The 17662-nt window shown below is 41.5% G+C and overlaps 1 protein-coding gene and 1 long non-coding RNA gene across 2 annotated transcripts in view; both read left to right on the top strand.

Moving 5' to 3' along the window:
- The window catches only part of TTC28 (tetratricopeptide repeat domain 28), a 108687-nt gene that overhangs the window by 7883 nt on the left and 83142 nt on the right, over positions 1–17662 (top strand).
- Positions 9057–15196, top strand: LOC108446869. Its single transcript, XR_001862205.1, has 2 exons — positions 9057–9937; positions 14415–15196. It is a non-coding gene; the product is annotated as an uncharacterized LOC108446869 (long non-coding RNA).

Below are 17662 nucleotides of genomic sequence, written 5' to 3'. Positions count from 1 at the left end.
TTTGGGTTTGTTCTGCAGCAAATAGTCCTGTTTTCATTAGGATTTGCCATCCTGGGTTCGTCCCAGCTCTCTGAATTTATGCTGTAGTTCTGGTTGGCCAAGGACTAGAATTTAACCAGCACTGCCTAAGAGATTGTGAATTATGAGGAGTGCATCAAGTCTTCCTCTCCTTTGAGAGCTGCCCGTCAGTGGCTGAGTGACAATAAAGAACAGGAGGGGATTTGAGGGGATTCAAGGATGCTGGGCCTGGTTTCTCTGTACTAGATAATAATTCTTTTATAGACCTGCATTTCTCGTTTGGTTATACAGGTCAATACATCATGGCATTTCTAGACATGCTGGATCCTCATCACAGACCTGTAATCTCAACCAGTCTCTGAGGAAATTAAGTTAAATGGAGAGTTTGTGAGAGCAAGCAGACAGGAGAAAATACTAAAAATGGAGAAAGCTGGAAATTGCCTTGACTAGCAAGTCAGTAGGAAGCACTCAAGGATACCATTTACACAGTGTGCTGCACTGTGCCAAGGGCAAAAAAACCCAAGCAATTAGCAGGGGCCTTGCTCAGAGCTCCCTGACAGCTGAAAATACATCCAGGGCTTAACATTCCATCTTCCTGGCCTTATAGTGCCAACAGGGGTTTGTTCAGGTCATTCCATCTCGCTCCCTGCAGCCAAGTCGCATGTGAAGTGTCTGTGATCATGTACAAGTAGGAAATGCAGCACAGGGATAATTGCTGCATTAAGCAGAGGCATTTTCTGAGACAAGAACATGATGACAGTTCAGACTAATGCAAACGGGGAAGAGATTTGTGGCAATTATTTTTATTTCTATAAACACATTCTCTGAGTCACTGCTCCATTTGTGTCTGAGGGCACTGAGGTGTGAACTGCTGGACAGAGCGGGTGACATTTCCCTCTTGCCGCAAGCATCTTTGTACGTGGTTTCTCTTTGGCTCCAAAAGGGAAAATATAAAGCCCTTTGTATTATATGGAACAATAGAAATAAATGACTGATAGTTTGGCTATTATCCACTGACAGAGAATTTACCCCTGAAATTTAAGAGAAAGGTTGAACAATACTGTGATTTCTATGATATAGTGAATAGACACTCTAGTTTCAATTTTATTTCCGGATTTAAGTTAGTTTTGAACTCTTCCTTTCTTCCCTTGACTCAGGAATGTCAAATTTCTGTCCTGGAAGTCAAATAACTGGATTTCTCTAGAAGTTTTTAGAAGTTGATTATAGACACAAAATTTTTATGCTCTTCAATGCAGTTATTTCTGTAATTTCTGATGACATTACCAGAAGCTGGCAGTGGTATGCAAATTCCTCTATTGCTTTTTTCATTCTAAAACATTTGAGGAGCCAGCTCATAGAAAAAATAGATCATATGAATATGGATGTATATAAAAAGGATATAATAAAGGCATTTTTCTTAGTGTCCAGTATTTGAGACTATTCTCCCTAGGCAGTGTATCTGATGGCTTTTTTTAGTCTTGTCAGGGGCCTTGCTCAAAGTTCTGTTCCATGTGCTTGGTAGGTCTGTAACTGAAAACTATTCCTTTAGTTTTTCTTGCGCTAGAACTAATACAGTGCTCACTTTCCTAGCAGAAAATTAATTTTTTATTTAGACAAGTGTTAAATTAATGGTTTTATGATTCATTTTTAATGAACTTCTTCAAAGATGTATACCAAGCCCTTGATATTCTGGATGCTAACAAAGGGAGAATGTACTTTGATGAAACATTTGTTAATAGAAGCTCCTCTCATATGGGAAGTGGAAAGAAACTTTCTTGAAACACTGTATTAAATGGGTACTTCAGGCATAATTTTCCAACCTTTTTCAGGGTGAAAAAGAAGGTTTGATTTTTGCCATGGGTTAGGTGGTCTGTATTTTACTCCTTGTGGCTATCTGCTTGCAGGCTTTTGTCCTTCACAAATAAGGCACAAAAAGCAGTGCAAGACAGCAGAAAGGGGAATGTGAATGATACAAAACAAATAATTAAATAATTTAATGATAATTTAATAATTAATGATTTACATAATTAAAGGTGATTTTATAAACCCACATCCTCACAAGCTCTGGGAACCATGTATCACAGAACCATAAAATCATACATAGCCATCTTCTGTCTCTTTGAGAGCTTTGTTCCCTTCAGCTGATAGAAAGTGTCGGCTCTTCCTCCGTGAGAATTGCTGTGCTGAGACTGAAGGGCCACACTCTGGAGTTTAAACTCTGGTGGGTATGAGATGTTTAAGGAAACAGGATCTGTGGGGACTGTTTTCCTAGCAAACATGTCAGACAGCTGTCAGAGATTCCGGGGCTTTCTGTCAGGCTTACAGCTGAACTGTTGGATCTTCATTATCATTGATGGACTTCTCAGGAACTGAATTTCTGAGTCCATTTGTCCTATGAAACCATACCATCTAGTAGAATTCAGTTTCATAATTTTTCTAAATGTGTGAAAAAGCTGGTAAAACGTGGTTTTATTTCTGTTACCATGGTAACATTCAGTTCTGTGTTTGCTGGACAGCTCCCCCGTGAGTTGGGCAGAGCATGGTTGGGTCCTGCCTCACGCTGTTGGACTTTTGTGATAACTCAGGATAGGAATTCTGAACGTATTTTCTTATTTTTATTTTCTTTCTATTTTTTCTTGCACCGTAATTCATTCTTCATTGGTCCAAAATACAAAATAATGGTTGTCCTTTGCTTTTCCTTTACCAGGTGAGTAGGAACTGGAAAACAATCTAATATCAGATTTTGTTGTAAGTGTAACCCTTAACCCCCCTCAGTTATCACACAGGAATATCTGTAAGAATCTTGATTAGCTTTTAGTTTTCATTGCTTAGACATCTTGTTTTGGCCCTGATAGCTCCCCTGCAGCGAGCCACAGTGTTACTGGAGGTTTGTAATCACTAATCGTGATTAATTTTAATGGCAGTTGCCCTGAATCCTCTCCCATGCCTTTAGAGATACATGTCAAGCTTCAAGGCCTCTTACTCATTTAAATCTTCGCTGGGAACACAAAGTAGTAGTCTCATTCCAGAGAATTCAGCTGTGTGATGTGCTCATGTTTATTTTATGGTGATACATCTCATTCAGTTGCCATTGTTACCAGGCTGTGCAAGGAAATTACTTTTTATCATGAGTAGGGTGGATAGGAAATGCATGCAACTGTATTTCAGGGAGTAAATTTTTCATGGTTATAGCCCATGGGTACTAAATAAAAAATGTCAGCTTCTTGGATTTGGTTGCACTCTAAAAGTGTGCCTAGAAATAATGGCTTCTGTGACTGTTTGGGAAAGGACAGCTACTGCACTGAGCCGTCCTAGGCTTAAAGCAGAAAATATGTGCACTTAGCTCAGATGGAAGTGTTTGGTATTGCAAGGTACAGTTACTGAGGCTTTGGAAAGCTGTAACAGAATAGGGAATGCAGCAGAAAAGGAATGTGAACAAGAGGAGTGTGTATAGTAAATGTAGCTTTTTAAAGAGCCTAAATTAGTGTTCCAAGGAATAAAAAAGAAATCAGTTGCCTGTATGATTTTGTGCCCTCCCACATTTGTTCTGCTTGATCTCACACGTAGGCTGCACTGAGCGAGGATCCTGATCCTGGAGTCTGCAGAGGGAGCAGCAGCGAGCATCGAGCTCTTAGTTAATGATCCAAACCAGCAACTCACTCCTGGCTCAGACACATCCATTGTCTCTCGTGCTCTCACACAATTTCCCCTCCCAAATACCAGTGCTTTTCTTCTTTTTTCTTCTGTGTCCCCACAGAAAATTGTGTTTATACTAGACAAAAAAAAAAAAATCACAGAAATGTAATTTTTATTGTTTGTAATTTAGAGTGCTCAGTACTGGTAAGTACAGTGATAAATCATATCTGGAACTATAAATATTTTTATGCATTTGTAAATGCAGTGCACATTGTGTTGGGTTTGGTTGGTCCTTAATAAAAACAGGAAAATTTAAAATTTGTATGAAAATAACCATCTGTATTTCACTAATTAAAAATTTACTGTAGCTTCTGTGAATTCATGCTTTATAAAATCACGCTGTAGAACAGAAAGAAGCAACTTGAATGTAGCAGATCTACAATGCTCTATTCTGTTAATCTGAGTTGAAGATAGTTTTGCCAGGAAGGTAAATGTAGTGAGCTCACTGGTCTTTCAAATGCTGAGGCCTCTGAAGGGCTCTTATATACATTTAACTGAATTTTTTGCTTTCTATCGTGGTAAAGAAGGTAGTGTTTACGTTTTGCTTTAGGTACCTATGCGAATCTCTCTATATTGCTACAGCCCCCCCAAATTCTAACAGTACAACATAAAGAAAGCTTGTTACCTAGTTATTTCCCTTACTTTGGGGTTGCCCCAGTCCCTTGGCCTCTGAAGTGAGCAGTAGCATTGTTCAAATATTTACACTTTCAATATTGTGTAGCCTTCAGGTTCAGCCTGAGACTGTATTGGAGGAATTGGCTCTCAACATGAGGTACTCACAGTTGTGTGGGAACCTCTTCTACTGTTTTTTAGTGGGGTGGCAGTACTAAAGGTGGAGAAACACATACTGTTTGTGATCTGGAGGTGCCAAAATTTTATTGCTGGGAATACACAGGAGGCAGATACAATAAAATTTTTTTACTCTTGAAATTTTCCCGACTTCTAAATAGCTAAAAAAACCCTTGAACAATAGCTGGCAGGTTTTTATTTTACCTGAAAACAAATGGAGGATATGAATATTTGTCTAGTAGTATAGAGAAGGTTAATTTGCAGTCAAAAATTTAAGCAGATGTCCAAAACAACTGGTTTTTGTAACCTAAAGGACTCCCAGACACTTGCACCAACAAAAGTTGTTTTGTTTTTTATTCCCTGCTCAGAAAAATTAACCATCTGCTCATTAGAAGTGTTACAAATGGAAGAGCTGAAATGGGGCTGGTATGGCTTGCAGCTTTTTGGCAGCTGCTGAGAGACACAGTAATGTTTAGTAGTACTTTTCCTAGAATCACAGAATGATTTGGGTTGGAAGCAAACTTAAAGTCTGTTTGTTCCACTCCCCCCCACCGTAGGCAGGGACACCTTCCACTATCCCAGGTTGCTCCAAGCCCCATCCAACGTGGCCTTGGGACACTCCCAGGGATGGGGCAGCCACAGCTTCTCTGGCAGCCTGTGCCAGGGCCTCAGCACCCTCAGAGCCAAGAATCGTAAGTGGCATGGAGATGCTGGTATCAGAAGTAACAGAATGTGTGAGCATGATTTGCATCCCAGCAATGCCTGTGCCACACACAGAGCGAGGTCAGGAGCTGCTGAGGAGGCCTCTGCCACACATCACAGGCATGTTCAATAGTGGAAACCCTTGGAAGACTATTGTGAAATTTCTGTTGTTCATACCAGTGCAAGACTCGGTCCTTTGGGAACTTCAAGTCCATATTCTGTGCTTATTGTAGCATCGAATTCCCATGAAATGGCTTGGGTGGGACAGGATCTTTAAAGACCATCAAGTCTAAATGTCTTTAAAGCAAATGTGCATCTCTAGGAGGTGGAATAAGCTGTGGAACAACAAGATATGGAGGAGATTTTGTAACTGAAAAACTTAAATTTTGGTTCCTGCCTGGGACATGTGCTGAGACCTGTTCCTTCAGCACGCAGTTTGCTGGCTGTAATGTTTGAGGAGCACATGGCCAGTGTGTTCAGGTGCCTAATATTTCATGGCTAAACCCTCATTGGGGGCATGTTAGAATTACAGAAAGTGACAGCTTTCAAAATAATGCAAATAAACTTTAAGCAGCTGTAGGTTTACCTGCAGTCTGCTTTCCAAATAGGTTTCAGTTGTCTTTGTAGTCAAATGTCTTTTCAAGATGTTCTGAAAAGAAAAAAATCGAGTAAATACATTTTCAACTCATTTTTTGATGCTGTTATAACTGTGTGAACTGGGGAACTGGCTGATGCATTTTAAAGGATTAATTGGGATAATTTTTGATTAGTTTGATTGGACATGATTATAAGCTTAGGGGGAACTGGCTGATGCATTTTAAAGGATTAATTGAGATAATTTTTGAGTTAGTTTGATTGGACATGCTTATAAGCTTAGCTGGGAAATAAGATTCCAGTTTTTACATAACTGAATAGTAGTTGATGCTGAATAACTCATGCTACTTGGAACACTGACACTTTTCTGAAAGATAAATACGCTAAATAAAACTGACCTTGATTTCGAAATGAGCAAGGGTAATTGCTGGTAGAGAAGATGATGAATTAAGATTATTGTCTATTGAGCTGGTACTGGCACCACCCACAGCTGTCACAGTGGTAGCCAAGCATGCAGGAAGGGAGAACACCTCTTCAGGCAGGTGGAGAAGGTGGGTGGACACAGCTATTAGGGCACAGCCTTGATAGCCCCCTCTATTTTGCTGTAGCCATTCCAAGAGGGTAATTAATCATGTAGGGCTATGTCTCAATCTAGGGTTGATGCACTGCATTCTAATTAAACTCATTAGTGCTCCATCTCTATGATCACAGGATAACTTTTCTTTAAAGCTTCTATAAGGACTCCATCAGGAGTAACTTGCCATGATACAGAACTGAAATTCAAGAACATAAATTTCCTTGCATTGCTGTTACAACTGAGGAAGGACCAGAAATATTCAGAACTCCCTCAGTTAAAACAAACCACCCTGTAACAGTCAGACTAGGAGTGCCAGGTTGACTCTTCCTTGTCTCAGTGTCTTTTAAATCTGATATTTCTAAGGTCTTTTACTTTATCTGCAGTTGGGATTCTCTTTGTGTCACATATTTCCCTTCCAAAAGTAAATAGGAAAATACATTATCCCTGGAGTATCATATGTGGCAGTTAATTAATCTGAGATTTTTCCAGTGGAAGAGGTAGTATAAAGAAAACATGTACATTTCAGTGTGGAAAACACTACGGAATTATGTGTATATAACATGTTTTAATCCCTACTAATATAAAGCAAACTACTTAGTTTAAACACTGGTCATCACTGGAAAAAAATACTAAAATAATCATTATTTTTTAATAATAATACTGGATGAAACGGAGCTCAAGGGCATTAACTGGATCTCTGTAGTGACCTTTCCAAGAGTGCTGTGCAGTGAGTGGCAGTAGCCACAATCACTGAGTGCAGTTGCCTGATGCCAAACCCAGCAGCTGGGCTTGGGAACCTTCAGGCAGGGGGGCAGGCGATAGGAAAAAATCGCTTTTCCATTTGGGAGTGCAGTGACTTGAAATCACACGAATGCCCTCGTTTTTCTCTTCTGGAACATTAGAGTGATATCTGGAAATGCTCTGGTGGCTAGCAAAGGAGATGTCAGTGGAATCACTTTATCTAGAAATGCAAGTACCGTCGTGGGAGAAACGGATGTATGGGCTGCCTCTGCCTCGAGCCAATGTGCCTGGTAATTTGTGATAGACCTGGCTTCTGGCTTTGTCCTGTTTCTGTGGATTACCTCTGGGTGACCCTTGCCTCATGAGTGAGTTGGCTCTTTTGCACAAGACCACTTTGCATGAAATTTTTATTTTGAAATATCAATCTGTTGCAATTTTTCTCCACCTTTTGACAGTTAAGCCCTCTTTGAGTGGAATCAGGCCTGGAAAGCTTGTTTTTTACCTCTGTTAGAGAAATTATTGCAGGGAAATCTTACAGCCTTATCTCTCATCGTGACTTTGTTATCTGTTGCAGTATCTGTACATCTATTTCCTTCTGGCTGATTAGTTTGGGATGGATAAAACAAGATGGAGCAGAGGGCCAGTTTTGGTAAATTCCAGGGTCTAATCCTGCAGCAGTTCTTGACTCCAGAGCTCTCCCCCAGTGAGTGTGTAAGTCATGGGCCTTTGGTCCTGGCATTTGTCTGCCTTTCTTTAAAAGGTTTTGCAGGATTTTGAACATGAACATTTTTCAGATAATAGAATTATTTTTCTTCTGATTTGCCCTACAATGTAGAACCTATTTTCTTAAATGTGCCAGAGAGCTTCCTTGCTGCTGAGGCAGTGTTAAGTAATGAGTATGACACAAGATGAGACATTAACCTCAGCTCCAGAGAACAATCAATCTGTGCAGTGCTGCCTACTATTACCCATAGCAAAGAAAAACAAGCGTACGCTTCCTTGGGAAATACAGATTTCCGAGTTTTCAGGCTGTTAAAGAGTTAAAAGCCCACTGTGAATAAAAGGAAAAAGGGTTGTTCTGCTGGGAAGTAACTGAGTAGTTACAGCCTTGTGCAAAGAAAAGATCTTTACAGGCAGGGTAGAATATGAGCAATTTAGGAATGATTTGAAAACTGTTTTTGAGTAATGGGTGTGAGTGGGAGAGAACGCAGCACAACAGATGAAACATCGAACAAGATTTTGCAAGGGGAAAACTTTTGGGTCTGGAAGTTAGCCCTGTTCCCCACAGGGATGCTGGGGCTCTGTTTTGGTGGTCTGTACAGTAGAGACTGCGCTTTGGCAAGCTGAGGAGTGCATGATGTCATGGGATGCAGAACACATGCACAGAGAGCCAGGAACTGTTGTTCGCGCCGCAGCGCTGCCAGATGTGTGTGCTGGAACGCACTCTGAAAAATGGAAAAACCATCTTTATAAAGATGCTGAGAAATGTCCTGTGCTGAGCCTGGTCTCAGCCACAGTATGTGCTGAGTACAAATATGCTCCATGGGGTTTCTCAGTCCTGGAGCCCAAGTTCTGCTTTCGGGAGCAGTCCATGTAGAATGGCTTTCCCAGTGTTCTTCTGTTGTTCAGAGATGAGCTCGGAGAAATTCCTGTTTTATCCAGAAAACATACTGAGGGCTTCTTCATAGGAATTCTTTGCAGCAGAGGAGAATCAAAGGAATCTATTAACTCCAGTTTTCACTTTTACTTCCTATTAAGAATGGTTCCACATTCCAGCAGAGGCTCTGGTGCCAGATATTGCTCTCTTTACTGATGCACAGCTCTCTCCGCAGATTAACTGGCCTCCAGGAATTATTTGAATCTCTTACCCAACAGTGCTTCACATGCAATAAAGCCAAAGGTGGGTTTAAGATTTTCTGTATTTCAGGGTAAAAATACATTGGGGTTTTTTTCTAGATTTTTTTTTCCCCTAGATTTTGAGGTCAACTAGAAATATTTGTATTCAGTACAGAATGCATTATCTGGTTATTGGTGTACAGAGAGTTAAATACAGCTTTGCTTCTCCCTCCTTTTGCACAGGCCCTAATTAATGGGAGGAGGGGAGATGCTGGAAGGCAGCAACAGGAGAACGCCTACAGAAAGTCAGGAATTCTTTATCTAAATGGGACAACATTTCAAGCTTGAGAGATTTTTTTCTGTTTTATATATTTTTTTATGTTTACTGATGATTTTTCCTGCTAAAAGGGTCCTTGGTAACTAATAGCATTATATTCTTGCTGGTCTGTGTACAGGACTACAAAGAAGTCTCCTGTAGTAGTCAAACAGGTAAATTGCCACTCTGGAATCTTTGGAACTGTGCCGTTCTGAGGGATCTGCTTAACGGTACTCTGATCTTTGCCTCAGAGGAATGCGAGATCTGTGAGTTGCTAGAAGGTTCATCTCATACACTTGTTGAGTAGTTCTGCTGAGCTCAGAGACTGTACCACAGCAGGGATCTGTTTCCTCCTGTCTGGAATGCCCAGGCATTTCTGCTCTGCTGGTGAGGACTAGTGCTGGCAGCGAGACCCTGTCCTCAGCATGTGATGGTGATTCTCCAGCTGGAAAACTCAGGAGGCAAATTGTGTTCTGTGCCATTTTAATATGGAAGAGCACAGCCCTGTAAGTGTCCCTGTGCTTGGACAGGTGTGATAGCTGCTCCCAGACTTCAGACTCCAAGGCATAAACTTCTAACAAGTGTCATCAGAAAGGAGTTTTCTTCCTTGTAAACAAGATGTACCATTTGCTAACTTCTTCATGTTGTAGAAGATGGATCTACAAGAGGTATGTTCCCAGATTTTGTCTGTTTTGTTAGAATGATCAGGACGCTCAGGAAGATAAATGACTGATTTAATAGGCCAGGCTGTCAGATTTAGGGACCAACTTGTCTGTCTGATACAGGGTTCCTGTAGCACCTCAGCTGAGGCTAGCAACAAGAATTCTTTATTTTATTTTATTTTATTTTATTTTATTTTATTTTATTTTCTTAATTTATTGATTTTCATTGAGCCTGGAATTATTTGGAATAAGCCATTGTAAAATTGTTTCAGTTTTAGGACATTAAAGTCATGGTTATTAGGCCTAAGCCTTTACACAGCTTAATTAGAAGGAGAAGAATAACAGTACTCTTCTCTGAAGTGTAAATATGGGCTATTGGCAGCATTTTACCTAAACTCTGATGCTTATAGAATGGTGGTTGGGTAGCAGTGTGAAAACCTGACAATCACTGTGTTTCTGACAGCCTGCTACGATGTCATGTTGAACAGTGAAAGTCTGTGCCCAGGCAGAGGGAATATATCAAACTAATTTGTCTCTCTTTTGTCTGTCATTGCTTGTACATGCAGCATATAAAGAAGGCATCATGTGTAGCAGTGTAATTCAAGATCTGTAGAGTCTTTTCCATTTCTCCTAGATCTTAATAAATTGAAAGGTTTTTAGTTAATTCTTCCGTTTTCTTATTTTGGCTTATATCATTCAGGTAATTCCTTCCCACACTTGCTATTTTAATATTTCTGACACACATTCAGAACCTGCTGTCAGAGCTACTGTGTATCAGGTTAAAGATATTTACCACAATCTTTTTTCCAGCTATAATTACTTAATTACATGTCCGTTCTAATTGTGTTTTCTGTGCTGCATGGTGGGGCCTGGGCATTGGGGTCTGTGGGTGTCACCAGAGTCCTTGTTCTGAGGGCTCCAGACACGTCAGCAGAGACATTCTGGGGAAGCAGATAATGTTATTCTTTCCTGTTTGCCCTGTGCCAGTGCAAAAAGCCTCTGTTTCTAAGGTATCTGATGATAATCTCACTTTTTACAGTGGAAAAATCTGTGCTGGAGAAAAAGAAAGGTGAAATGAGTACAGGAGACTCTTGAAGACTGGGTTTGTGCTTTTGGGTCTGCTGTGGGGTCACCTTTTGTAACAAAACTTCAGTAAGAAAAGATGCTAATTGCAAAAATACATTATGGAGTAATTACTATGTAGTAATTAACTTCCATTTGCATAATCTTCAAAAAAGTATTTTAAATCAATCTCTTATCATCAGCAAACACTTTTATGTAGGTGCAGGTTGAATATTTTTTTATTTCTGGTTCTTGCAAATAGCTCACCCTTCACCTTTTCTGTCAGGGGTGAATGGAAACTGCTGCATGGTTGGCTCCTGCTTCTCCATGTAGAAAAATTTTAGTACCACTCTAAGCCTTACGCTTGTTCAGTGCTGGATGTTTGAGCACGTGAAGGTAAATGAAGCAGATGTGTTCTGTATTTTTAGGCTGGAGCCAACAGCTGTCCTAGTTACTCTTAAATGCTCTCACAACTTTATGCAGAAAAATGCCACTGAAGTCAGGTTCTGACTAAGTTGTGTGATGTAGCAGTGTGCTGGCTTCACCGTTGTAGGACAAAGCTAACTGAGGTTGCCTTGGTCACTGACAGGGTCTCAAGTTCTTATTTTGGTCAGCTCTCCTAATTTTACTGTCCGACATAGTGAAGCTAACTAAAACTGCATCAGAAACTCTTCATTGTAGTGCTGAATTGTACTGGGCTGCATCTGTGTCTGCTTGTCTGATAGAGACACTCCCTTTTGGAGAGAATGGGCTCCATGAGAATTGGGGGAGTGCTGCAGCCCGTGAGATTGGATGTGTCTGCTCACTGTGGGCAGGTTGGGAATAGACCTGGGCTGACAGTGGTGTCAGTGATGAGAACAGTGCAAGTTAAACCTCCATCTGGAGATGCTTCTCCTCAGCAAACTGCACTAGATGATTGTTTTAGGTCCCTCCCAACTGGAACTATTCTATTCTAGGAATCTTAGATGTGGCTTCTCAGAGGGGCCAGATTGTCTCTGCGCCAATGATTTCAGGGATACTGTAGAGTTTTACAGCACCTTGAGGTTGTTTCCCGCTTTTGAAATGGTTCTCTCTGATATGGCAGTGACAAGGTATTCTTCAGAATAACTGTAGCCCACAGAAGGAATTGCTCTTTGAACATCTATCTTTCTGAAGAAGATTTATCTGATTCTGGTTTTGAGAGCTTGTTAGCTGTCTGTAGACACTTTGTCATTGTAGAGGAGTTCAGTTTATTTCTTTCCTCTGTTCTCTTACTGCTGCAGCAGTGAAAAGGGCAGCTGTGAGATACAGCATGCTGTGCTTTGGGAAGAAATGGTGCTGCATATGGATAAGTTGTGTCACATCTCTTATTCAAACAGTCCTGACCGAAAATGCAAACAGACACAAACAAAATTCCTGGTACACATTTTTCAAGAAAGTTCAGCAGGTGAACTGCCTATCATTCTAAATGAGTAAGAGAAGAGTCCTTAGAGAGTTTTAAGTGCTGTTTCTGACTGTCATGGGATCTTTTGTTGAGTATCTCAGGGCTCAGGAGTAGGATAGCTTGTGTAACGTACTTAACGTTTCCAGTGCGTGGAAGAGAAATTTTGAATAGACAAAACAGATCCTTTATAATACAATAGTTTTGTTGTGTAGCCCTTTCAGACAAAGCTAAAAAAGAATTTTTATTAAAACTTTGCATATGCTTCTATGATTTCTTTAAATTTAGAAAGTATGTTCTGTGTCCTGAAAAACAGGACAAATTTAATGTGCAGAGTATATCACCAAACTCTAATTCCCTCCCTGCTAACCTGTGAACTCCAGAAGAGCTAATTGTTAAATCGAACAGTTTGACTCTAATTTTTTTTATCTTTCAGTTTCTTCATGTCATTGTCAGGTGTGTCTGAAGTCCACCTCTTTGGGAGAAGTGTCTAAGTGAGGATGTGATTTTAAACCATGATTGAAAGGTTTCACATTTAGTTTGCTGTGCTAGGGTTTAGGAGGTTGTTGGTTCCTCTAGTGTATTGATGGATCTGTTTCCTCAGTGCTGGAGTTTCTTTAAAGGTACCACAGCCATCCTCTGTCCTTCTTGATGTTATTTCTTATTCAGACACAGAATTCCTTCATTTCAACACAAACCTTTCCTTTGAATCAATTGCCTCTTCCAGCAAATGATCATCTCTGGCCTTTAATCTAAGCAGCATCATACGGGGAAGGGCAAGTTTGTTTTCAATCTCACTACTGTCTGCATGTAAGGTAATACAGCTTGCAGCTGGGTTTTTTGGAAAGAATTCGTACAAATATGTTTAAGGTGTACTGTGAGGAGCAGGCAAAGGGAATTCATCTGGATCTTGGAGAATAAAAGTTTTGGTTTAGGAACCTGATAACATTGTGAGTATACCTAAAAAGCAATTAAAATTTATACATCCTTCTCCATTAAATTAATGAAAGTCTCCCACTTTGGGCTAGTAAGAGCTTATTTGAGCCTGTTATGCCCACAGAGATGCTGATGGTGTGAGTGCTGGCAGATCCTGTGAATGGCTGGAGTCACTGGGTAGTGGGGAGGGGGCAAGAGAGGAAGAGCAGCTCTCTTGGTGAGAAGTTTCAGGTGTTATTTGGCTCTTTCTTACCTGAGACAGCAGATGGTGATGGAAGCTGGCAAGAGAAGACTGGGAGAAGACCCTTCTCCAAGACAGATAGCAAAAAGGGTACTTTTCTGTGAACCTTTGCCTCCTAAGTATTGCTTTGACCCACATCTTGCCTGAATTACACTTGTCTCCATAGCAGCAGTAATTGTGCTTCCTATGGAAAAAAGGAGGGGCAAGTCATAATTAGAAGCAGGTCCCAAACATGGTTTTCTGCTCAGGATCATGTAAGGGTAGAACTGAAGCTTCTTAAGCCAATAACAGAATCTCAACGATTTTGAAAGCAAACACCTTCCTTGGTAAGATACAGTTAAAATTTAGGATATGTTTCATATTCATTGAACTACAGAAATACATTTTGCCATAGGACTATCACGCAGATATTTCACAGGCACATCGTATTTATGTAATACAGTCCCAGCTGAGGTGCCAGCAGAGACTCTCACTGTGCTGTGAAGGGAAGGACGATGGAACAGGACACTGTGGACACTGCTGTTCTCTCTCTCTCTCTCTCACTGTCTATCTCTCACTCTCTCATAATCACCTCTCTTCCCACCACTGCTTCCCCATTTTCCCTTCTCTACCCCAAGGCATGGAGTAGGGCTTTCATTTGGGACTCCAAAGGATGACATAGATAATGATGGAGTGTTTGACCCTCTGTTTCCTAAAGGGTGTAAAATAAGTGGAGTTTCATCATAAGGCTTGGTCCATTAATTAAAGGAGAATACCTAATTCCTGCACTTGGAGTTCCCTCCTCCCAGACCAGAATTTTCTGAACTCCTTTCTCCCTTTTGCAGGCCACACTTGATCAGCAGCTGCCATAGCTCAGTCCCTCATGCAGAATCTCATCTGTAAACCCTTGCAAGATCCTGTATCTGCCTTCAGTGCTCTGGCTGGAGGGAGGCAAATGACAGACACAGAATCACTGTAATGAATTGAAAGCTGCTTTAATAAATTCAGAAATAAAAGGACTTGATTTTATTATCCTTCCTGAATTTGCCAAGGGACTCAGCGATTAGGAGCTTGGTGTGCAGTGCTCTGGCTGTGTGGGTGTTATTAAAGTGCTGGCATTCCACACGCTGCCAGCCCAGGCAGTACGCAGTACGTGGAAGAAGTTGTTACTCTGAGTCTTCACATCCCTGCTGAATACTGTCTAATTTTGCTGCTACTGAGTAGAATAACACAATGAACTGAATTCTCATACTGCTTGGATAGCCTGACTAGCAAACTTATCAACAAGCCACCTACAACAGGACCTTTTCCTACTTGCAGAGTGTGGTTACTTCTGGGTGAAGCTCACTTGGGTTGAGCAGAGGGAATTTCAAGGTGTAACAAAGATACCAACTTAGAAGTTATTGAAAATGAAGGATTATGCAAGAAATGTGATAGTACATCAGATAGTTCTAGGTTCTTGCCGAAGATCAATTTGAGGAAGACACTTCAAAAGGTTTTTTATCCATTGAGTTTTAAGATTGAGAGCTATCAGATATGTCTAATAATGCACAGCTTGCTTGGCTACTCACTGACTGCAGGAAAGGAGGACCATATACTGGATTGTCAGGCCTACAATGCAAATTTTAAAAACACCAGTAAATCAAGGAAAGTAAAAAATAAAAGGTATTGGTGTAACCTGTCATTTTGCTGGATGATTTTGTGCCAACCAGCCAAAATTATGACTATTATTCACTCCGAAGTAGTAAAAGGAATAAAAGATGTTTATTCATATGTTTGGAAAAATAAATTCTGTTCCCTGGGAGCTCCTGCCAGTGTCCTGAAGTCTGACCAGTTCAGAATGGATTCATAAGGCTGTTTCTAATGGAGGTGTCAGTACCCTGAGACAGGCTCTAGGGATGGGGCGCAATCCTCTTTGGGCAGTGCTGGCACGGGGCTCTCCAGCCACAAGCCACATTTTGGGCCAGAGGGGCTAATGGGGGGCTTTCAGCCATTTCACTTCAGTTAACTGAGAGCATTTGACTTCCATGGGCCAATATTACCTTAATACCAACTTTCTAACAGTTACAGCTTTCCCGCTGGTTCAGACTGAGCTTTAGGAAGCTCTAGCACCTGAATTTTCTTGGCATTGCTGATTACTTGAGAGAATGAATTGGTTCCTTTTGAAATGGACGTGAGGATTCTGTTCTCATGATGGAAGAGTTGGAAGTTGCTGGCATAAGAGGATGGTTTAGGGATTTCCTGGTAATTGAATCACTACATACTGAGAGCGTTCGATCTGGAAAGAGAAACTGGGATCTTAAAAATGAAACCAAAAAAATCATATTGCATTTTCTTCTATCTTATGGAAGTCTGGTAACTCCCTGACTTTGGAAGAATGAAAAGCGTTTGTCATTTCCCCCAGACGCCAGACATTTATACTGCCCCTATTGTGGATATTTTCTATGGCTTTGAAAATAGTGCCAACATTATTTCTTTTTATCAATAGCAGCAGGAAAAAAAGTAAATATAGCAGAAATGCCAATCACTGGAGTAAGAAGTCAGGAGGAAGATTCAGGGAGGGGTGGACTTTGGTGGTCGCAGCTTCTTTATACAGTTTTGCCATAATGGGCAAAAAGTCCTTCATAACAATGTTTAAGCCATTAACTGTAACATTTCAGCCTCTCACAAGAGCTCCTGTGTTGCTTCCAGTTAATTATCTTTACTTGGGAAGAATTTCAAAAACCTCCGGTTGATTATGTCAAAACACCACATTTTGTAATCTGTCTGTGAATTTGATGAAGCTTCATTCTGACAGCAACGTGGAGAATGGCATTGTCTGATGCTGAACGTTGTCTGATGCTGAGCACTTACTTTCTTGACTCAAGCACCAACTGCTATGTACAGAACTCGTCAGAATTGTCAATACCAGTTTTTCAATTTATGGAAATCTTTGAGTTTCAGGGCCCAGTGACTCTGCTGTTGGTGTAGTAGAAGGGCATAGCTCTGTGAGACACTAGCTCTGGGGAGTAAAACCAGCAGGAGTTCCTTTTCTGCACAGCCACACCTGTTCTTTTCAGTCCCTACCTGCTTCTCAAAGCTTTATTTGTCACTTGTATCTCTGTGCTGCCACATGCATTGTCAATAATCCAGGGGAAGGTGCGGGAACAGAAACATGAAACACAGAGCTGGTGTCTGAGGGTAGTGTGGGACAAGATGGGACCTGCTGAAGGCAGCTTTGGCGCTGGTGTCTGAGCTCTGTGTTCGTTGCAGAGTACACGCAGTCACTGTGGGAGGGAGCGACGTCTGAGCATCAAGGCTAGAGCTGAAACACCCCTGTCAGTGCTCCGGCGTCCCTGCGACCCAAGGCACAGTGTCCTTCAGGACTGAGGAACTGCAACGGAAAGAAGCAACTGTTGTATTTCCAAGGGACCTGGCAGTGAATATTTGTTGATCTGTGTTTTGATATTACATTTGCCATTAAGTTTATTGTTTACCTCTGAGATGCTACAGTGTTGGTCATTCCTCACAGCAAAGAAAACGACACCTCTGCACCATTTCAATAATATAAGCCCAGAGTTAAATTGTGTTGCATTCATGCCCTGAGGATTTGTAACTCTCCTGAGCCTATGTTTATTTATTAGAACAGTCTCAGAACAGCTGAAGCTTTGTGATGTTAGAATAACTGGCTCCTTGGAGATGGCCACAGTGTGACAGCACCCAGCTCTGACTTTGGTCTGCAGCCCCAGCACTGGCAGCAAAAGCTCGACGGGAAAAGCCTTCAACCACACAATTGAAGCTGGAACTGCACAGACCTTCCACCTGCAGGACCGGCTCTCCCTGCACCTGGGGCACAGCAACTCTCCTTGTGTGCACAGGACACGCCGGCTGTCCCCATCCTTGGACACCCCGTGCCCGGACACAGCGGCTGTCCCCGTGTACCGGTGACACCGGGGCTGCCCCCGTGTGCCGGTGACACAGCGGCTGTCCCTGTGTGCCGGTGACACAGGGGCTGTCCCTGTGCCGGTGTCACACGGGCTGTCCCTGTGTGCTGGTGTTACACGGGCTGTCCCTGTGCCGGTGTCACAGGGGCTGTCCCAGTGCCGGTGTCACA

The sequence above is a fragment of the Corvus brachyrhynchos genome, unplaced genomic scaffold (assembly GCF_000691975.1).
Source record: "Corvus brachyrhynchos isolate BGI_N302 unplaced genomic scaffold, ASM69197v1 scaffold114, whole genome shotgun sequence".
In the NCBI taxonomy this organism is placed as follows: domain Eukaryota; kingdom Metazoa; phylum Chordata; class Aves; order Passeriformes; family Corvidae; genus Corvus; species Corvus brachyrhynchos.
Note: the sequence above shows the minus strand (reverse complement) of the source record. Positions and strands in the feature narration are given on the sequence as shown.